General features: G+C 42.3%; 1 pseudogene; it reads left to right on the top strand.

Moving 5' to 3' along the window:
* Positions 1-3,283: 3,283 nt before the first annotated feature.
* LOC148022563 (G-type lectin S-receptor-like serine/threonine-protein kinase SD2-5) lies at positions 3,284-8,078 on the top strand (annotated as a pseudogene).
* The last annotated feature ends 15,294 nt before the right edge of the window (positions 8,079-23,372 follow it).

Below are 23,372 nucleotides of genomic sequence, written 5' to 3'. Positions count from 1 at the left end.
CCTTTAACCAATTCACCTAATACATCTTCCCTAACAGTGGAAACATCAGGTGCAACCATAGGGTTAGCCACAGAAGTAGGTGGCTTATTGGAAACATCAAGTGTTTTGGTTTGCCCATAACAGTGGGGGAAGCTAGATACATGCAATCTTTCTCTTCTTCTATGCATTTTCACTAGTGTAGTAACAACATCCTTAACATGTCTCCACTCTGTTTTAAGCCCTATCTCCGTAGTTTGATCCTCTAACAAATCATCAAGTTTCCCTTAAAGCTTAGGATTTACCACTTATAAAAACAATTCAATTTTCTAACTTGCAAAAAATGCTATTTTGCAAGATCTAACTGCTCAAATCGACTTTCAAATTCTCTTAATAACTTTGTAGCCACAAGACTCTTATAAGGTTTTAGAACCCACTCATAAAAAGTCTTACAGGTAATCAAACTAGTGTCTTTAATGTAAAATTCTTCCCAGAGTGTCTTCTTGAAAGCTATCAAGTCAGTATACTACATGTACAATTTAGTAACTCGGCTTTCAATTCATGTACGATGTTCTGTCCAAAATACTAGCTCCATGCAAGTCAAGCCACCCCAAAGAACTCCATCTTTTAAGCATAGATATGCAAATACATTCTTGTCATTAAACAACTTCATCTCACGCTTGATTGCCTGCAGAGTATTCATCACAATAGTTTCTATTTGAGCAGAAGCATGCATTACATATTGTTGTTGTACTTGCATAAGCATGTTCATATTCTATACTAACTGCTGCAAAATATCACTAGAAACTATGCTTAAAGGTTCTCCCATCATGTCTTTCCTTCTGACGACCTTTCACAGCAGGTTTACCAATGTCCGAGGGGTTTTAGTTGAAAGGTCATATCCACCAGGGATTGGAGAGAGAAGGAAGTAGAGAATAGGAGATAGAAGAGACACAACATAAAGACAACGCTCAATGATTCAAAGTACAATGTATTGATAGAACTTGAGAAGATAAACAAAATCCTTGTATGGGAGTACCCGGAAGCAATCTCCAAGCATTAGATCTCATGGAGCTCCCTGGTAGACTAAAAACATGCACCAAACACTAGCTTCTACTCTGCTAGTCAAACGGAAAATCTGATGGTTCAGTTGGCTTTGAAAGGGGGGTAAAACCCTAGGATGCCTACTCAAAATTCTCCCAGATCGCTCCTTCTTCCTCTCGGTCCGGAGTGTTGTTTGCTGCTTAAAACCTATGATCGCACGCCGTGTGAATTAGAAAGCCCCTCTTTATGTATGAGATCTCCCAAATTGGCTAAAAAGCAACTTGCTTTTTTGCATGTTATCCTATTTTAGAAGTTTTCTATATCTTTTTATGATATTTATAAGAAATAATATCAAAAATATAAAAAATAGACTAGAATTATCCAAAAATCCCATATTTTGAAACTATCAATACTATGGACACTAACACTAATGACTAATATGACATTGACTCTCTAGAGTAATAAAAAAGCTGGATGATTATGCATTCTAGGGTTTTTCACACTATGTCCGCATAGTGGCATGAAAACATCATGTGTGTAGCATATCAGCTGTATGTCCATAAAAAAGGACCAATCCTTTCCATGTCGATTGAAGCAGTGGGGACATGCTCATATCTATGTTGAGCTAGCTTCAACTGGCATCTTGGGCCTGGATCCAAAGGCCATCATAGACCTGGTGCTGTGGATTCTGAGGCTAGTTACACATCAAATGACATACACCCATTTTATAAGCTTTAACAAATCAAAACATTGATTTAAGGGTTGGGTGTCTACAATCCTTTACACACTTTTGGACAGGGAGTCTCCCCTATCCACTTTGTAAAGTGGTGGACAAGGGTGCACTTTGTGCATTTTGCAACCAATAAAAAAATTTACAAGCTTATTATTTTTTATTTTTTAACAAATCATGTCCATTTGGTGTGTAAAGGTACGATGCCCATGTCTGTGCCGAGTTTCAAAAAGTGCATGCCCACACTTTGGGCAAGGATTGGACATCCTCACTTGGTGTGTAACTAGCCTGACAATGCCGCAAGATCTTTGGATAGGAGCTTTCCCTAGCACAAGTGTTCCTTGGCTTCACAAAGGCTTTTCTAATGGGAGAAAAAAATAGCATAACCAAGGTGTCAATAACCTCAACCCGATTGGCTATGAATGCAAGAGATCCCCTATCGGCAAATGGAAAATGTTAATGCACTAAGTGCTATGTTACCATGCCCTTTTCTGCAAAGGATAGCAAGGTGATTGACAGGGTAAAGAAACGCCATTAGCCTTGCTTGCACTGGGTGCAACTGTGTGTGGAGTGGGGTCTTGTTACTCCCGCTCTGCCCGAGCATGACCAAGCCCTTACTAAGATGAGGTACTGAGTAAGCTTCTGAGAAAAAGAAGAATCACCTTCAAAGCCCGGTTGCACCCAAGGCCAATGGGGTGAAGGAAACCCCATCTACACGGTCATGCTGAGGGTGAACAAGGTGAATGGGGCTATATTAATCCTCCCTTCTCTTTGCTATCGCTTGCCTAAAATGCAACTTTATCCTAGCGCTAGTAGTGCTAATGCTTGCGATTGGTAGAGTGAATAGCTCGAAGGCTTGCAAGCCAAATGAACTACCATGTCTGACAACATGAATGTGCTTTTTTTGGTCTTGTCCAAGACTTGCATTCAGATCCGTTGCCTGTGACTGCTATGGAAAACTCACATACACAAACCCCACTCGCCCCTCGCCCCTAGGTGCGGTGGCCCGTCGGGCTCTTACCTCATTTTCGTGCACGGGATCAAAACTTGCGATACAGAGCTGACCGCACTGGAGGAGAAGGGATTCGAGGTGCAGAGCAGGGCGGGGATGTTGGCGGGGTAACAAAATTAACAGCAGCGGTGAGAGCTTCCAGCAGCCAGCAGCCATGATAGGTATTCTAGAGATGGAGGCCATTAAGGAATATATCGACTCCAAGTCTCCACCCCCAACGCGACGGCACTCGATGTTGAAGCCATCGAGGAATATATCGACTCCAGCCCCAACGCGACGGCACTCGATTTTGAAGACGGACATAACGGCTCTGTGAAGTCAATGCAATGCTCTGATTCTTCAAAGTATTTCACGGACCATCTCGAGTTTCTCTTTACGCGGCGCCAGGGCGGTAGTCGAGAATCGAGACTCGCAACCGGACATACCTGAGTCAATGGGTCGATATAGTGAGTGCACAAAGTCAATTGACCTATACCTTTCCTGGTTCTTGGCTATATTGCATCTTCGGAAGTAGAGAAGAGAGGACCTGCTTCGGGAAAATGCCTGCTTTCAACTTGTGCTTAGCAGCTATTCTGCTGATCTCTTCATTCATTGTCCAAGCGCAACACCAAAATCTTTCCAGCAGCTTCCTGCACCTCTCTCCTGGCCTCAACCTCTCGTTTCTGGCTTCCTGCTCTTTACCCAGTGGGCACCCCATTTCCTACGACCGCATGTTCGCTGTCGGCATTACGAACGAGGATTCGGGTTTCTTCTTCCCCATCCTCAGCTCTCCCTTGTTCAATTCCTCTGAAGCCCCTGGTTTTTCCTTGGGTCTCTACGGTTGGCCTTGCAACGATGCCGCTTGCACCCTTCACCTGGCTGTGTGCGCCGGGTCCTCGGGCAACACGACCCGCGACTCGCTGCAGTCGGGTTCGTACAGTTTGCCTGCATCTCCTGCAGGGGTTAGGCTCTATCCCTACTACACTGACAACGGCGGTGCGTTTCCCCTATGGATGGCAAATCGGGATAACCCCATTGAGTATGCAGGGGATGCTTCTCTAGTGGTGGTGGCAGCTCCTAATTCCGGCAACGACAATAATAATGCTGTGCAGCAATTGCAGCTGAGGGATGGCGATCGGGTGGTCTGGAATGTCAGCAATGCGGTCATGATGGAGATGTCGGATTCTGGGGAATTCCGCATCTACGACTTTGCAAACGCGACTGTCTTCCAGGCTGCGCGCAGCACCCCCACCGACATTCTCTTGGAGGGAGAGAGGATGACAGCAGGCATGGAGCTCACCAGCAGGGACTCTGCCTACACTGCCAGGATGGAAAAGGGTGGGCTGGCTGTCTACATGAACGGCATGGGAGCGCAAGCCCCGCCCTATTGGATCTTCCCTCTACTCCGAGAACCCCTGCAGTCGCAGCGTACCCCCAGCATGAATGAACTGATTTCTTCAGCTCCATGCAGCAATGCCAGCTACTACTTAGCATATGTTCAAGTTGTCACCGGATTTTCTGGAGTATCTCTGGATTTCTCTGTGGAGCCACACTCCTGCAGATCCAGCTTTTCTAATCGGTACTTTTATCATTATCCCTTAACAGAACGTAATGGCACGCTGGGCTGGAGTTTTCTTCACCTGGGAAACCATGGAAGGCTTAAAATCTACATCATTAGCAAGAGCTTCCTATACAGTAGTGTATCTGTACCAGTGGACATGAAATATTCAGGAGTACAAACGTTTGTTAGCTTACCAGGCTCTGGAGGTGGCACTGTTGATAAGCTGGTGGCAAATCCCACGAGCATGATCTCAAGCAACACCATTCCAGAGGTTGAAGGTGCAGGTGTCAAACCAGTTTTTGATGTCCCACTGGCTTGTGGACCTCTTGGTGTGTGTATGCCCAGCTCCAAAACCCTTTGCCGCTGCCCCGATGAGTCATTCTTTGAGCCCATCGACTGAACAGATCTCCAACAAGGTTGCCAGCCCCGTACCAGCCTGCAGCCTCTTTGTAATGGCCGCAGTCAGCCCTTAAATACCACTTTCCTGGAGTTGCATTCCACAGCAAGCGTCTTCCTTTTGATTAATGACTGGATCCTCAACTCCACCCAGGAAGTCGATGCTTGCAAGCAAGCATGTGCCTCCGACTGCTCTTGCCATGGCCTTTCCTATCAAGTAAGCACCTCCTCTTGCTTTCTCATCCAGCACAGCATCAGCTTAGTATCTGTCCTCAACTCAAACATAACCATCTGGAACTACACAGCGACATCGATCGATGGTCTTCCTCTAACCGAACAGATTTATGCACATGATTATGTCACACACTTGAAAGTGGCTGCTAGCGCACCTCCTTCTCCATCTGGGTCTGATTTCAGGACAAATATTCAGCCTTCACCAGCAGTAGCTATAAACAATCGTAGTGCATTCCCCTTGATGAGCTTGATTGGCATCATACCCTTCTGTGTCTTCTGCATTGGGCTAGGAGCAATATATCATCTCAGGAAAAGAAGAAGAAAGTTTGTGCAACGAGCCAAAGAAGAGGAGGAGCTTCGTGACATCTTGCCTATTTTGCCTTCTAGGTTCTCATACAAACAGCTGCACGAAGCAACGAAGAGCTTCAGCAAGCTCTTGGGCGCAGGCGGATGTGGCTCTGTATATGCGGGCGTACTCTCGGATGGCAGAAAAGTGGCAGTGAAGGTGTTGGAAAGTACTATCCTAAGGCGAGGAGCACGTCAATGCAAAGAATTTTAGCGGAGGTAGCCGCAGTGGGGCGCACTGGCCACCACAACATAGTTCGGTTGGTGGGTTTTTGCTGGCAGGCTTCACATCGCATTCTTGTGTACGAGTATCTAGAGAGAGGCTCACTGGACCGCTGGCTCTTCGAGGGGTCCAAAACATTCCTCAATGTTGGAATCATAGCCTGGGGGCTGTAGAGGATCAAGGAGAGGAGCCATGTGAGGAACCGAGAAAAAAGAACAGCAGTACGATAGACAAGAAGAGAGAATGATCTATGTGCGAAGGAAGATGATTTACTTGATTCATTTATCATTGGGCGATACATTCACTATTTGTAAATGGATGTTTGCATGATTGAACACTTGACTTTTGCTTCCACTTGTGGTTCATGACTTGCGATGTTGACATTCCAAGATTTTTTAATGAAATTCTTCACTTTGACTTGTCCTGATTGAGCTCCATCCACTTCCCCCCTCAAGTTGAAGGGAAGAATTTTCATGATATCGATAATGAAGAGTATCTGTCCATCAGTGAAAATAAGAAGCATGGCAAGATATTGAATAATTGTTGAAATAGGATCATTCTGTTGTTGATGCTCCCTTTGCGCTAAACTTAGAAAAGCCTTGAGATCCGCATGATCAGAATCCAAAGAAAGAACTGAATTTGAAATCCTGACCTCATAAGAACCAACTGAATCCATGTGATGATGTCCCAATGCATGCCAAATTGGTTGTGTGACACTTGCCCAGGACGTTTGCAATAAGGGAATAGAACTTTGTGACTTTGCTGTCTTTAGAGAGGCAATTGAACTGTTGGAAAAGGGGCTTGAACCCTTTAAAGTTGTTGCCTTTGTAGAGGGGATTGAGCCAGCCAAAATGATTGTTTTTGTTAAGGGGATTGAACCCTCAAAAATGATTGTCTTTGTTGAGGGGATTGAACCCTCTAAATTTTTCCAACTAAGAGGAGCGACCTCTTGTATTGCTGCAGGAATGACTACTTCTGCAGGCTTTGATATTGGAGAACCAACATGACGGAAACCATAAAGACCATCGTCTTGATTGAGAGATTCCCAGAAATTTTTGCATGCTATAGGAAATACTTCGTCTGCAGGCTTTTGAAGCATGCTTGAAATATTAGTGTTGATGGCAGAAATTACATGACTCACCATTACCTCTTTCTGTTGAGTAATGAACAGCGCTCCCCTCCAAACATCATGGTAAACAACAATAGCAGCAACAGGTGGGAAATTGGTATGGACATTGCATGGAGAATCTTGATCAGAGGCACACATGGCCTTAAAAGTATGTTGTCCTTCCGCATGATGGGCTGTTGGATTATGATCCCGGTTTTCAGCAGAATGAAGCGGCTGGGAAGTAATTGTGGCATTAGCATCAACAACATGATCAGAAATATTTGCAAGATCATGAGTGGCAAGATTTTCATGGGAATAATCAATGTCTCCATCCGCAAAGTGAGTCACTGCATCAGGATCATTGTGAGAATTAGAGGCATGGACAACACCAATAAAAGCAGCACCATCAGCAGCAACAGGGTCGCCATCATCATGAATCGTTGAGGTCCTGTCTCGATAATTGATCACTCCCAAAGAAAAGAGAAAAGTGGAAATTATGGCATCATCCTCATCGCAGGCAGCAGGACCGCCCTGCTCTGATACCATGTTGGAATCATAGCCTGGGGGCTGTAGAGCATCAAGGAGAGGAGCCATGTGAGGAACCGAGAAAAAAGAACAGCAGTACGATAGACAAGAAGAGAGAATGATCTATGTGCGAAGGAAGATGATTTACTTGATTCATTTATCATTGGGTGATACATTCACTATTTGTAACTGGATGTTTGCATGATCTGAACAGACACGTGGCTATTCATGTCTCGATGGATTTTGGATCCATTCACACCAACACTCGATTGGTACAAACGCTATGATATAGCACTGGGGATTGCACGAGGCTTGTATTACTTACACGAGGAGTGCGAGCAAGCCATCTTGCATTTTGACATCAAGCCTCAGAACATCCTCCTGGATGATGCTTTTGTGGCTAAGATATCTGATTTTGGGGTGTCACGGTTAATGCAGAGAGACATGTCGACGGTGATGACTGGGCTTAGGGAACCCCGGGCTACATAGCTCCTGAGTGGCTCTCTCACGCTATCGTAAGCAAGAAGAGTGATGTATACAGCATGGGAATTTTGATGCTGGAGATTGTGGCAGGCAGAAGGGTTCTGGAGTACTTGCGCCTATTTAATAGCAATTCTTCTTCAGGCCAGAATTCACGGGAGCAAGAGGCATGGCATTTACCCAGCTGGGCGGCACAAAAAATGGATCAAGGGAAGCTGATGGACATCATGGACAAGCGGCTCTACTCGAGTGGCTTTGATGAAGTGCAAGTTCAAAGGCTACTCTACGTTGCCTTCTGGTGCATTCATGAAGACCCTGCAATGAGGCCTTAGCCAGCAACAGTCGTGCAATGGCTAGAAAACATAGACTTGCTGATACAAGCACCGTCCATCTCTTTTACCTCGACTACCACTAATTCGATATATGAAAGAGCATGCACGAGCTGCAGCAACTAGCAGCTCCTCGACGGTTCAGGGCTCCGTTGCTAAGAATGTGGATCACACTCTCTGATCAACTGCTGCAGCTAATCTGCGTGAGCATTGAGCACATGCTCGCTCGCTAGAGAGAAAGGCTTTTAAAAATTCATGCGAGAGAGCATCGTGTACATTGTACATCTGTATCTATGCAGCCATATATAAACACTAGGCGCTCCGCATCTAGACTCAGCCCGGCGCTTCGGCGGCTGCGTTTTTTGCGGGCGGGGGCGGGTGCTGGACGTGTGGCACCCGCTCTCGCGTTCTCTTTTTTTCTTGTGGGGGAGGGGGGCTGCCACGTGGCACCCGCCCCCCACCTCTCATTAACTAATAGTAAAGATTCTATATTTTTATAGTACATAAACAAAGAAAGAACATATTTTTAAAAGAAATAATGCGACATTGTATTACCGCTCCAACCCTACATTGTGAAGTGTACAACTCTCCAATGCCTTGTTCTAAGGTTTCTAAGGTATTACCGCATTACAAAAAGTTACAAACGCCCCAATGCCTTTGTAAGGCTTTGTATTTTAATGCGAAGATTTTGCATGCAAAGCTTCGATTTTTTTAAAAGCTTTTTAACCAAGTTGACATGTGAGGCAAGTCTGATCGGGCTTATTTGATGCTTGGTAGAACTAGATCTCAACATCGGTGAAGATATATGAATAAAACGAGTGCACATGTTTTTAAGGTGTCTCACATCGTTGCCATTTCTATTTAAAAACTAGTACACACAAGATTTAAGTTTTTAGAGGTGTGCAATAGATTAAAAGCCATTACCGTCAAATGAAGCTTAAGAAACTCTCAGCACATTTCCCTCTTGTTGCATGTGTTGTTCTCTTGGTAAGTAGTACCTTGCAAAAGATAAAACAAACAAACAAGAAACTTGCTCAAAGTCTAGATAAAAATGGTTTTATTGTTTTACTATTTTTGCACAACAATCACATTACAAATCAATAAGAATAGAGTAGTAAATATAAGCACATATCCATGCTAATTAGCATGGCGAAGAGCTCACACAATTATTTCCATTGTATCATAATTATGGGGGAAAGTGCCCACCATTCTCAAATGCATAGTGCCCACCATTTTCCCCTTATGCATTTGAGAAGGATTTGTAATATTCTTTACTTTTCTTTTTTTTCTCAATATTGCAAGTACAAGTTTAAAATAAGTAGTTTTTAAAGTAGATTTTAACATTTGGTGAAGATCAAATTTTTGAAGATTGTGCTGATTCTTTGGGAGACTCCTGCTTGTAAGCATGACAACAAAACAACTCATTATGTATGAGGGTTGTGTGATACTAGTAAGGTGTAGTTGTATCACTAGCTTTTATTAGTTGACAACTCCCTTTTCAATTCCTAGCTAATCAACAACTATAGATAAGTAGTCCATGGCTATAGGTTGGCCTAAAGATGAAGGCACTTGGATGATATGGGGATTTGTGGTCTTTGCATTGGTTGGCAAAGCATGGACATAAGCAACATGTCATTCTATGTTCAAAGTGCTATTCAATGCCATTAAGGCTTAACTTTACAAGTTGACTTTTGTTATTTGATGATTCAATTTTTTATTCCCAACTAGTCAAGAATCCTAGATAAGTAGTCAAGTGGTATGAGGCCATGGAAATGCTTGGCAGTTAGAGGGTATGCTTGGTGACCAAAACCCATATTGATTCACCTTAACATTCACTACCACCATCACCACTAGCAATGTTAGTTCATGTTAGAAGGGCATTATTGATGGGAAAAAAGAAGACCTATTAACACAATCTATAGGTCCATCTACACTAGTACTTCTATTAGGCCAAAATGTTGGCTAATGCGAGCATTGTTGCATATAATATAAAGATATTTTGTCCTCTTCTAAGCTTGTGTGGTCTAATATTCTCTCTCTCTCTCTCTCTCTCTCTCTCTCTCTCTCTCTCAATTTGACCATCAAATATTTTTAAACCCTCTTTCTAGGAGTTGATTCAAGAACATAAGAGACAAGAATCTCATCACTAGCAATGTATCAAGATGTATGGGGGTAAATATTGAACCACCAACTTACAGAAGTCACTGATTCCAAGTATCCACACTTTGACTTAGTAGCCCATTATTTAGGCCATAATAGCTATCTTTCTAGACAATTATGTCAAGATTGTGGGAGAGAAGGAAGGAGTCTCACTTGTAGCTTTCTTGCTTGCACAATGGGGAAAAATACACACAAGGGTGGAGGCTGAAAACAGTTTTCCTCTTCTTAGTTGTGTAAGCCAAAAGAACTCTAGTACAAGGAAATAGAAGAACCCTATATATGGGTCTCAAACCAAACTCAACTAACTAAAGTGGCATACTAACTGAGCCACGAACTAGAGTAGATAAGGATAGCTATCATGTAGCTATTATTCATGGGCGGTGTACCAACCGCATCTACAACTGACAAGTCGGTGACATAAATGCATAACGGTCACACTGGCATATTACGAGTGGAGCTCGATATCTCAACACTCCCCCTCGAGCTCAATCCCAATTCCTGCACACCAAGTAGGTCTCTGAACTTGCACAGCTTCTCTGCGCCCAATGCCTTCGTGAATATGTCAGCTACCTGATCCTCTGTGCTGACATAAACTAGATCAATAAGACCTAGTAAAACCCTCTCCCGCACATAGTGATAATGCACCTCAATGTGCTTTGTTCTAGCATGATAGACTGGGTTATTTGCCAAGTGTATACTACTCATGTTGTCACAATAAATGACAACTGGCCCATCTGTAGGCTGATGCATATCATAAAGTAGCTTATGCAACCAAGCTACCTCACATGCAGCCATTGCTGCACCCCTGTACTCAGCCTCTGTGCTAGATAAGGCAACTGTAGGCTGTTTCTTGCTGCTCCAAGTGACTGCAGCGCTCCCAAAAGAGAACACATATCCACTGGTAGATCGTCTATCAGAAATGCTACCAGCCCAATCAACATCAGTGTATCCATGCAACTGTATCTGAACCCCAGTCTCATAAAATAGTCCATACTGCAATGTGGACTTCACATACCTGAGTATGCGTCTAGCCGCATCCAAATGCGGTTTCCTTGGAGCCTGCATAAACTGACTTACCAATCCAACAGCATAGCTCAAATCTGGCCTGGTAATAGTCATATAAATCAAGCTTCCTACTATGTGTCTGTACATAGTAGGGTCTTCTAGAAGCTCACCTGCATCTGTGCTCAGCTTCACATTCTGCTCCAAGGGATTATAGCCTGTCATCCCATATCTGGACAGCATGTCCAATCCATACTGCCTCTGCAAGAGCTGTATCCCACTTGGTGATCTAATCACCTCAATGCCCAAGAAATAACGCAGCTCTCCCAAATCCTTCATCTCAAACTTCTGCTTCAATAGCATTTTCACATGAAGGATATCTTCATCACTATCACCTGTCATAATCAAATCATCAACATAAATGACAAGTAGCATAATACCTTTCTCTGTTTTTCTCACATAAAGTGAGAAATCTGCCTTGGAAATCTGAAAGCCAATAGTGACAAGATACTTTCCTATCTTGTCAGACCATGCTCTAGGTGCTTGCTTCAAGCCATACAAGGCTTTTTTCAACCTGCAAACAAACTCAGGATGAACAGCATGCACATAACCTGGTGGCTGCTCCATATAGACCTCTTCTTGCAAATCACCATGCAAGAAGGCATTCTTTACATCCATCTGATGTAAAGACCATCCCTTTGATGCAGCCATAGCAATGACTGCTCTTACGGTTGCCATCCTTGCAACCGGATTGAATGTTTCTTCATAGTCAATGCCATATGTTTGTGCATACCCCTTGACTACTAATCTTGCCTTGTATCTGTTCATAAAACCATCTGCATTGTGCTTCACCTTATAAACCCACTTACAGCCAATTGCATTCTTACCTTTAGACAAAGGTACCAATTCCCATGTAGCATTTGCTTTCAAGGCATCCATTTCTTCATCCATGGCTTTTTTCCATTTTTCTTTTCCCATGGCTTGCTCAAAAGAAGTGGGTTCTGGTTCATGTATCACTTTGACCATATATGCATAGTGAATGGCTGTAAATCCATCATATTTCAACCTATCCACAGGATACCTAGCTCTCGTAGACCTGCGCAAAATAGGTTCACTCCCAGGTGCTCTCAAAACATCCCTGGTCTTCCTTACTCCAGGTGTAACAATAGAAGGAATACCCAACTCATCATCAATGCTCTGTTCTGAGCCACTGGATTCACCATCCACATAAGAGTGACCTGCATTCACATTTTACATGGGCTGATCAACCTTCTCTTTTCCTTTTCGTGATACCTGCATACCACTATCTGCATTGCTTTGAGAAGATTCTCCTGATCTCAATCTGCCTGTCCATGGCGAAGAATGTGAACCACTGTTAGAGGATGCTCCAGGTCCACTAATATTTTGTGACTGCTGCTGTGAATTCTGTGCAGCATTACCATTTTGTGCATCTACATCATCAATCACATTTACTGGTTTATACCATCTACTCATCTCATCAAAAACAACATCTCTGCTCACTGTAAACTTACGAGTAGAAGGGTTATAGCATCTATACCCTTTTTGCTGCAGAGAGTAACCAATAAAGATGCACTTCTCAGCTTTTGGATCCAACTTGGATCTCAACTCATCTGGCACATGTACATAGGCAATGCAACCAAAAATTTTCAAATGAGAAATATATGGTTTCCTACCAGTATACCTCTCCTCTGGAGTCATCCCATGTATTGCTGCAGTGGGAGTCCTGTTCATTATATAGACTGCTGTAGCAACTGCTTCAGCCCAGTAAAAATCTGGCAAGTCTTTTTCGTTGAGCATGGCACGAGATACCTCTCCAATATGCCTGTTTTTCCTTTCTGAAATTCCATTTTGTTGTGGGGTATGACTGCATGAATATTGCTGCTTTATGCCATGCTCCTGCAAGAACCTTGCAAACTCATTTGAGAGGTACTCTCCCCCTCCATCTGACCTTAGGCATTTTATTTGCAGGCCCGTTTCTTTTTCAACCATAGCTTTAAGAGTTTTGAAATGCCCAAAAACTTCACTTTTCTTTTTCATAAAATACACCCAAACTTTTCTGCTATAGTCATCAATAAAAGTGACAAAATAATGACAGCCTCCAAGAGATGCAGCTTTAGTAGTCCACACATTAGAGTGGATTAATTTCAATGGCTTCTCACTCTCTTGAACATGTCTAGGAAATGGTTTCCTTGCATATTTTCCAAACTGACAGGCTTCACATACCTTATGCATTTCTGCAACCTTGAATTTTGGCAATCTTGCAACAATATTTTGGGCCTGCATTGATTTAAGTCGCTGTACATTAACATGACCAATGCATTTATGCCAGATATCAATATCTGCAACTACACCGGTCCCATGTGCAAACATTGTTGCACTCAATTCAGGCATGTCTGTATCCAACGTAAACATTCTGCCCTTCTTCTTTCCTTTTGCTATCAAGCGACCTTTATTTTTCATATCCTCAACAAAGCATCCATGAGGATTAAATCTGACCTGCAAGCCCTGCTCAACCATTTGTGAACAGAAACTAGATTCTTGGTGATATTCGAGACATGAAATACATCCGACAGGTATTTCTTTTTCCCATCCTGCATAGACAAATGAATTTTTCCAATCTGCACAATAGGATGTGCAGTATCATCACCAGTCTCCACAAATCCTGGTTTTTTCATTTTCCTTGCATCCTCCATCCATTCTGCATGACCTGTCATGTGGTTTGATGCACCTGACTCAACATACCATACATCGTTGCTTTCTTCCGCACTTGTCACAGAATTGTTCATGTGCTGCACCATAAACAAATGCTTATTTCTGTCATCAACCTGTCTACTAGAAGATGCATAATTCCCTTGTTGCAGTTTTCCATTCATGATGTCATTCTACTTTTTATAGCAGTCTTTAGCCATATGATCCATTTTACCACAGTAGTAGCATTCAACATTACTATTTGCATTTTGGCCTCTTTGCTATCCACCACGACCTCTTTGGCTCCCCCTGCCTCTAGAGTTACCACGTCCTCCTCCATAGGACTGGTTTTCTTGAGTTTGCTGCATATTCTGATTTCTACCACGGCCTCCAAATCGGCCTCCTCTACCTCTTCCAGCATTTGAGTAGAAGACAGCTTCTTTTGAAGTTCCTCCTGAAGAAGATGCACCACCATTTCTCTGCTCCTCGAAAATTAGCAGAGCAATCAACTCCTCAAAATCAGGAAATCTTTCACGAACTGAAATGGATGCCTGAAACTGTGCATAATCCTTTCCTAAACCATTCAAGGTCACAGAAACTAAATCATCATCTTCCACTGGCGACCCAATGGAAGCAAGTGCATCTGCAATCTTCTTCACCTTCATGTGGTAGTCATTGATGCTCATACTTTCTCTTTGCACATTATGCAACTCTTGCTTGAGCTGCATTTTCCTGGCTTGCGTATTTGTGCTATACATTTTTGACAAAGTATCCCATGCCTCCTTTGGCGTACTTGCATCTTGAATATGCACAATCATAGAGTCTGAAATGCTGATAGACAGCCACAGTACATAACTTTCCTGGTTCTCTCATGCCATGCTTTAAATGCCTGCATTTGCTGTTGATTGGGAACATCAGGAAGAACTGGTTCTTCTTCATTTCCTGCAACAAATTCCCAATATCCTTTTCCCATAAGGAAATTCGTCATTCTAAACTTCCATGCTTGGAAGTTGTTCTTGTCAAGCTTTTCAGTGACAATCTGTGAAAGAGAATCAGACGCCATTACAGAACACTGCAAAAAATTCTGTCACTGCAAAGAACACAGCTTCAGCCTCACAAGGGCAAATCTGCAAAACTGGCGAAAGTGGTATTTGACTACACAGTCACTTCCTAGTGACGATTTTGCATATACAGGAACCAAGGATGATTCTGTAACTCCCAATGTCTCTGCACACGAGCATACGATGCAATATCTGTGGTAACTTTTCACCAACCTGTAGAACAGTGGTCGCACAGCATAAAACAGGGCTCTTTCTTGAGTGCGTGCAGAAAACTTCCGCCTTCCTGGCCGCAAGGCCGTGGGGTTGTTGAGCGCGTGAGATAGAGGTCCGGCTAGTGCATGAGCCAGTGCTGGCCCCGAAATGGCCTCAAATAAAAAAAACAGGGTCGCCAAGGGCTAAAGCCCTTTCCCGCAACATATACTACCTCTTGCTTCACCGCGAAGGGTGTCTCAACCTGAGACAATGTACTCTTGCAATTTTCGGCTGTGCTACCTGCAGAGATCTTCTTCCAAAACAGAAAATGAAAGCAACACTGCTCCTCTTACCAGAACACCATGAGCTTGGCTTGCTTTCTTGAGCTCCTTACCACGAACAAGGCTCTGATACCATGTCAAGATTGTGAGAGAGAAGGATGTGTGTGTGTGTGTGTGTGTGTGTGTGTGTGTGTGTGTGTGTGTGTGTGTGTGTGTTGCGCGCGCGCTAGCAGAGAGAGAGAGAGGCCATCATTGCCAAATGGTTGGAGACCTCACCGTCAAGTTGCTAGAGAGCCAACACCCACCTTCATCTTCTCTCCTTCACATTCTCTTCCTTGGCTCTACCTCCACCTACCTTTATCCTATCTTCTCTCCTTCCTCCTCCTTTGCTTGCTCTTCTTTTGCTCTACCTCCACATAGTTCGTTGCCATGAGCCTATGATGGCCTACAGGCAGAACCAACAATGTTGAGGCTAGCAATGCTAAGGTCACTACCTAGGATAGGCAGAGTCTACAACAAAACACAACCCTACCTCAATCTCTACAAGCAGATGCCTTTGTTGTTGATGCATGAGCTTATCCACAACATAGAAACCCATGAGTTCACCAAAGCATTTGCTAGTTTGGCTGCCAAGAACTCTTTCGATAGACCTAGGTGCACCTCAAACTCATGGATGTCTCATACAACACCCTTTTGCAACAAGATGTGCATCAGGATGCTTATAGGACTCAAAGCTCCACTAAGCCTAGAAATGACTACATGTAATAGTGCATGCCAAGTGCCATCGATATGTGGAACTAGCTTCTTTTTGTAGGCATTCAAATTATTTGGTCATAAAACCATCATGTTTTTCATGGTCAAATGCTCGTAAAAGCTCCTCTCAATGGAATCCACTACATGTAAACCCTCTAGACAGCCCAATCTTAAGGCCTATTCTCTATATAGATCATTCTTAAGACCTATTTAGAAAAACCTTTATTTATGAGTTCTTGACATTGAATGTAAAGAGTATGTAACGTAGGGATTCCATTGGGCCCTCATGATGCTCTTGTGTCAAGAGATTAGAAGATTAAATTATAAAATTTTAGTCTATTTAATTTATGGAGATCAATCATTTAAATCCAAAGAATGTGAAGGAGAATATCTTGATGATGTTCTACTTTGTAAGCCTTAAGTAACAATATGATATATGTGTTGCACCATACAGATAAATTATGGTCCAGGAAACCATGACTTATCTTCATGTGGTATAAGGAGCCATAGCTAGCAGGCTATGGAATAGCTTGAAATTCATCACTTCACCCATTGGGGAGAATCACCATATCCATCAATGACATCATAACTTCTTTTCTTGAAAGTCACATCAATTCATTGCATGTGACTAGCTTTTGCCTTTGAAACTATACTCATCTTCTCTAGCCTCATTGGTTTATGCAACTCCATGAAATGCACTTGCTTCACCAAGTCCAAAACCCAGGTTCCATCCACTTCTCTACAATAGAATACCTTGAGAATTTGACATGCATGGCCACTTGATTCTAGGAAATAGAAACTAGCCATTGAACCTCCTCTTTTTAAAGGATGGAAAACTTGAGTACACAACTTTGGATGCACGGAAACATATCAGGAGATGGGATTGACCATTGGAATATTGCAATCTTAAGGACAGTGTTAGTTTGGTTAGCAAACAGTGGCCACTAAAGTGGTAGAGTCTAGTGATCATAAAAAAGGTACATGGTTCACTAATCATAAATATCAAGTTGAATTTTAGTTAGTGGTAGTTACCATTTAGACTAGTTAGACTCATGCTATCCTAGTTTTAGGTTTAGAGTAAAAGTGACCATGGATAACAACCTTGTTACCATTGAACATAGTAATTAGCATGGGGCATTGAACCAAACATCCTAGATGATGTGGGAAGTTTAGATAGATCTTTGTGACCTCAAAGCATCTTACCTAGACCAAAGGTGTAAATTTTCAAGGTTTGTGATATTGGGCCTTATACTTTCTAACAATGGCAAGCCCTAGCCATTCAATATATGTGGTAGGTAGAGACATAGTCATGACCAAAATGTTATTGGCATTCAGGCTACAAACTTGAGGAGAGTAATTTGTTGAGATATCGAGCTCCACTCGTGATATGCCAGGGTGACCATTGTGCATTTATGTTACCGACTTGTCAGTTGTAGATGCGGTTGGTACACCGCCCATGAATAATAGCTACATGATAGCTATCCTTATCTGCTCTAGTTCGTGGCTCAGTTAGTATGCCACTTTAGTTAGTTGAGTTTGGTTTGAGACCCATATATAGGGTTCTTCTATTTCCTTGTACTAGAGTTCTTTTGGCTTACACAACTAAGAAGAGGAAAACTGTTTTCAGCCTCCACCCTTGTGTGTAATATGTATATTAATTCAACATCAAGAACTCATAAATATAATATGTATGCTAATTTTTTTAAAAACTCTCTTGCTTTGCTATGTCTCCTCTTTGTCTCCCCATCTCTTGATTCTCTTTTTTTTGGTAAAGAAGCATGAGTTAATGAGACACACACACACACACAACTCTCTCTCTCTCTCTCTCTCTCTCTCTCTCTCTCTCTCTCTCTCTCTCTCTCTCTCTCTCATGAGATTACACACATAGCTATATGATATAATGTTAACTATCTTAATATACTAATGTTGATATAACTAATCAATGTTAATGTGATTATAAGGACATGTGTGTGTGTGTGTGTGTGTGTGTGTGTGTGTAACATTATCAATAATATAGTCATACATTATACTTTTATATATATACACTATTTATTGATAAGAGGTTTTAGGGAGGGTCATGTGGTAGTTGCTTAGTCCCCCCCCAAAAAAAAAACTCTATTGCTTTACCATGTCTCCTCACTATCTCCTTATCTCTCTTGATTTTCTTTTTTGTGAAGAATCATGAATTCATGACCTCTCTCTATCTATGTTTGTGTGTGTCTCTCTTAGGAATCTCTTAGGAAGGAGATGTGAGAGGAGAGAGAAGAGTATAGGAGAGAGAAATACTAACGAGAAGAAATAAATACTAGAAATGGAGAGAGAAAGAGAGAGAAGCCATGAAAGCTACAAGAGAAGGTGAGATGAAAGAGACTTTCTTGATTATTGCAGAAGGGTGTTGAAAAATGAGCCTTTTACATCTTATATGACTTGCCAATGTGGACCCACTATTTTAACGAGTCTACCTCCAACTTCGTCTCCATCTCTTGCAAAAATCATCAATGAGGCGTGCACATCACTTAGATGAGACTACTCATTGCATAGCTCCGTGCAAGATTTATCCTTGTTGTATCTGGGTGGCCATGGATTTTTCTAATTGAAAATAGAATAAATATGATTGGAATGTGACTTATCACTTATGGGAATATGATAGGATAAATATGATTCTTCGATACCAAGTGTTAGGAAGGAGATGTGAGAGGAGAGAAAATATTGTAGAAGAGAAGAGAGAAATACTAACGAGGAGAGAGAAAGAGAGAGAAGTCATGAAACCTATAAGAGAAGGTGAGATGAAAGGGACTTTCTTGATTATTGGCTGAATGGTGGTGGAAAATGAGTCTCTTACATTTAATGTTGAGAAGTAAGTATGGAAACTCTCCTTATATTGGAGAGGATAAGGGTAGCTAGGTGTAAATGGACTGGAGGACAGGGGAGCAAGGGGAAACCCTAACCATAACCTCTCTAGAGGCTATATAAACTACCTAAAGTACACACACAGTTGAGGAGAGTGTACTAGCTGTACCTTGAAAAACTAGCTAAGCAAGATTTTCTTCTTGTACTTGAGCTCTCTCTCCCTCTTGTGCACACTCTCTCATGCTTCCAACTCTAATTTATAACATGGTATCAGAACCATCTCTAATCCTTCAGCTTCCCTACATCATTAAGTGCACATGAGATTTCATCTTCTTCTTCCTCTTACCTCTTGACCACCATATCCATAGCCTGACCCACCTCTGGTGGAGGACTTTGGGAGAACAAAGGAGGGGGTTTTAGCTCAAGGTTTCTTCTAAGAAACTCCTCCCTAACTCAAGGCGTAGCAGCGCAACACGAGGGATCCCAGCGTCTTGGACGCAGAAGGACGACATTGCTGAAAACACAGGAAATGGCACAGTTTTGACAGCATTCTATTCAAGGGCTTCATGCTTGCTCATGATGGGACAATCATTGGGGCCACCATAGGGCTTTCATAGCCCTCCGAGTGGGTCATCTCCCTCTAAGAAGGTTTGGAGAAATTCCTCCTATGCTGGCTACTATAAGCCAAACCCTTATTGTGGGTTTCTAACAAACATAGCCAGAAAGCTTCAAGATTTCCCATTTTTTAAATTTTTCAATTTGTATTTGGTTCATACTTGGCCACTTGTAAAGGACTAGACACTGCCATTACTTAAGGCAATAGGTAAGACCTTCCAATAATAGCCATGGCCTATGCATATGTAAGGCCTCAAATTCACAAGTTCAATGGAAAAGATTTCCATCCCTAGCAAGTCCTTGTAAAATATAAAATGATGGAATGAGGCTACTAGACCTTCATAAAAGGGACCAAAGTTATTGACCCATTCAATCCCCTTGATATAGAAGATGATGAAAGAGCTCAAGCCATCATCATTCTTCATTTAAATGAATCTTTAATTCATCATATTGACCAACTCTCCACTGCCAAGGAGAAGTGGAATGAACTTGAAAGGCTCTACGACACTATAGGGAAAAACTCCAAGATCTTTCTAAAGATTCGGTTTTTTTGCTTGGAGTATAAACAGGGAGAATATCTAAGCAAGTTTATTTCACATATGAAGGGGCTTATGGCACAACTGGCCTCCGTTCAAGCACAATTCATGATGAAGATGCCATTGCCATCCTTCTGAAGTCTGTGAAGAAAGTCTTTCCAACCCTTGTGACTACCCTAACCTTGGCAAGTACCATCGAGTCTGTTGAGAAACACGAGATCTAGAGCATGGCAAAAGCTATGGAGGTTGGAAGGTAGAGATAAACCTCATGATGACATAGACAAAGAAGACAAGACTGTTACACAAGTGAATTAGGTTTCAAGATTGAGACTTGAACTCATAAACACATTCTTGTGTATTAGACAGACAATGACAATGACACTAACTGAAAGAGGAAAGCATCATGATATTGTATTCATCTCATATGAAAGTGACATCCAAGTACAATGTTATATAGAACTAGGTAGTAGCATTCTACACCACTATGCTTATGGGATTCAGGACCTCATCCTAGACTGCTTGCTTTCCCTTGCCTACTGCTCCATACAAAGAGGCATACAAATGGATGTGATTGCTAGATTCTCAACACCCCTCCTCAATCACAACCAGGAAGGCACAAAGTGTGTAGAGGCTTTAGTGAGAGCAACACCTGCAAAGTGTGGGCATACCACAAACATGGCAAAACACCAGAGGCTGTCGCAGAAAAGGCTAAGTCTGGGTACCACAAACATGGTGGACATCCAGAGGCTGTAACAGGGGCCTCACAAAGTGTACAGAGACTGTAATGCCAGGTTACATGAGGAGTTTACAAGCTTATGGTAGGAGCATCAATGGCAAGTACATACAATAAAAATCTAGTAAAAATTTAGGTCAAGGACCGGCAAGCCCTTGTGGTTTTCTATATTTTTAGGTATGGCATTATGAGCATAACAAAACTTCTTGTCCTTCTTCATCTTGATGTAGGTCTTCTTGTCGGTGTAGTCCAGCTTGCTCTTTTTGATTTTGTACTTGTTATTTACTTTGCTTGCAGCTTCAGTCTTCATGTCCATGTCCATGTCCATGTCCCCCTCAAGCAAAGATACCGTCATTTTTGAGGCAGCGGAAATGTCTTCAAAATCTTGCATTATCCCAAAGGTAGTAGACATGTCTTCAAGTTCTTCAATTGAGCTCATTGATTGTACTTTAATGTAAGCAGCTCCATGTCTCTTTGCAAGTAGAATAGAAGCATCTTCTATGTAGTACCAGTGAGCAACAAGAGTAGTTATGTCACTCCTGATAAGAAGAATCCACTTAAAAATCTTCATGTTTGGCAAATGCATCAGCATCAAATGAGTGAGATTAGACCACCAATGAGTTGATTTTTGAATGTGCTAAAAAAACACAAGTGCCAAGAAGCACAGAATTAGTATCAAGAGATACTATGCTTGAACTTCAAGTGGGTTGCCTGATCTTTAGGTGGATGCTTCGATCTTCAGGCATGTGCTCCAAATCTTCTTCTTCAGATCTAAGTAACAAATGCTTTAGTTGATTGAGAAGAAGCAAGAGCTTAAAGTGAAGGAAGAATCTTGAGTTAAAGTGGCTTGGTCTTCTCTTGATGCTTGTTGTTGAATGCTTGGTCTTCCAATCTTCAAAAAATATCCAAAGATCTCCAAGAACTTCCCCTCCTTGATGTGTGGCACTGACTAAATCAGTGAATCTGGATGTCAAATAGGGTGATCAAGTAGCAAGAATGAGAAAAAAAATGGTTTATGAGTTTGAAGCTCAAAGGCTATGGAGTCCCTATTTAGGGTTCTGACAGACCAGCTCGTGCAGACAATCACCAGAGCAATTCGAACCAATACTCAGTGGGGAGAGAGCTTATGAGCCATCCTTGAATTGCCCTATGGTCGCAGGGGAGATCGCAGTCTGTGCGCGCAAGGATAGCAGTATGACCTGATACAGGCGCAGAATTTCCAGCGAGCTCAAATTCAAGCAATGTTGGGCTCGATGATGAGCAATGTTGGACTGTGATGGATCAGGGAGCTTCGCCACAAGTAGAGGAATGTTTCTCCAGAAGGAATCGTGGGCTAAGATGGCCTGTAGAGTAAGATATAGAAGCTCCAAGTGCTGTATGTCCTGTCTCGCTATGGCTGCCAAACAATGGCTATGGGGTTCAAGTGAGAGATTGGAGTCATACACTCACACTGAGTTAGATGTGAGCTGGATAGAGGTTGAGAGGAATCAAGAGAGGCTGGAGAAGCAATGCCATGCCCAACTAGCTCTGATACCATGTTGAGAAACACGAGATCTAGAGCATGGCAAAAGCTATGGAGGTTGGAAGGTAGAGATAAACCTCATGATGACATAGACAAAGAAGACAAGACTGTTACATAAGTGAATTAGGTTTCAAGATTGAGACTTGAACTCATAAACACATTCTTGTGTATTAGACAAACAATGACAATGACACTAACTGAAAGAGGAAAGCATCATGATATTGTATTCATCTCATATGAAAGTGACATCCAAGTACAATGTTATATAGAACTAGGTAGTAGCATTCTGCACCACTGTGCTTATGGGATTCAGGACCTCATCCTAGACTGCTTGCTTTCCCTTGCCTACTGCTCCATACAAAGAGGCATACAAGTGGATGTGATTGCTAGATTCTCAACAGAGTCATGCCTAGATTATGAGAAGAGGAACCATAATGAAGGAACTTCAGCATTTACTTCCCATGAGCAAGCGTTAGTCCATAAAACTTCTAGAAAGTGCTCCTTCTATCATTAAAAAATGGCATATTGTAAGCAATTGCTGGAAGAAATATCCTGACAAAATGAAGTGTAATAAATGCAAAAAGATTGGGCATATCATCAATAAAGTGTCCTAGTGTTTCCGAAGTACCTAAGGAATTGGAGGCCAACTTTGCCTCCCAATCCATAGATGATCGACTCTTTTGAGTCTTGTAACACTCTCTACCTATAACCTTCTTTTGTAGCTTGATTTATAAAGGCATCTTATTGAGGATTAAGGGGGGGCATCCTATCATGCTTTATCCAATGCCACCTGGCATTGAGGGGGGGGTGTTGAGAAGCATGGGAACTCTCCTTATACTAGAGAGGATAAGGGTAGCTAGGTGTAAATGGATTGGAGGATAGAGGAGCAAGGGGAAACCCTAACCCTAACCTCTCATGAGGCTATATAAACTGCCTAAAGTATACACTCACAGTTGAGGAGAGTATACTAGTTGTACCTTGAACAACTAACTAAGCAAGATCTTCTTCTTGTACTT

This window comes from Lygodium microphyllum, chromosome 16, assembly GCF_053477565.2.
Source record: "Lygodium microphyllum isolate KBCC chromosome 16, Lygodium_microphyllum_v1.1.10, whole genome shotgun sequence".
Classification (NCBI taxonomy): domain Eukaryota; kingdom Viridiplantae; phylum Streptophyta; class Polypodiopsida; order Schizaeales; family Lygodiaceae; genus Lygodium; species Lygodium microphyllum.
This window is presented reverse-complemented; position numbering and strand designations above follow the sequence as displayed.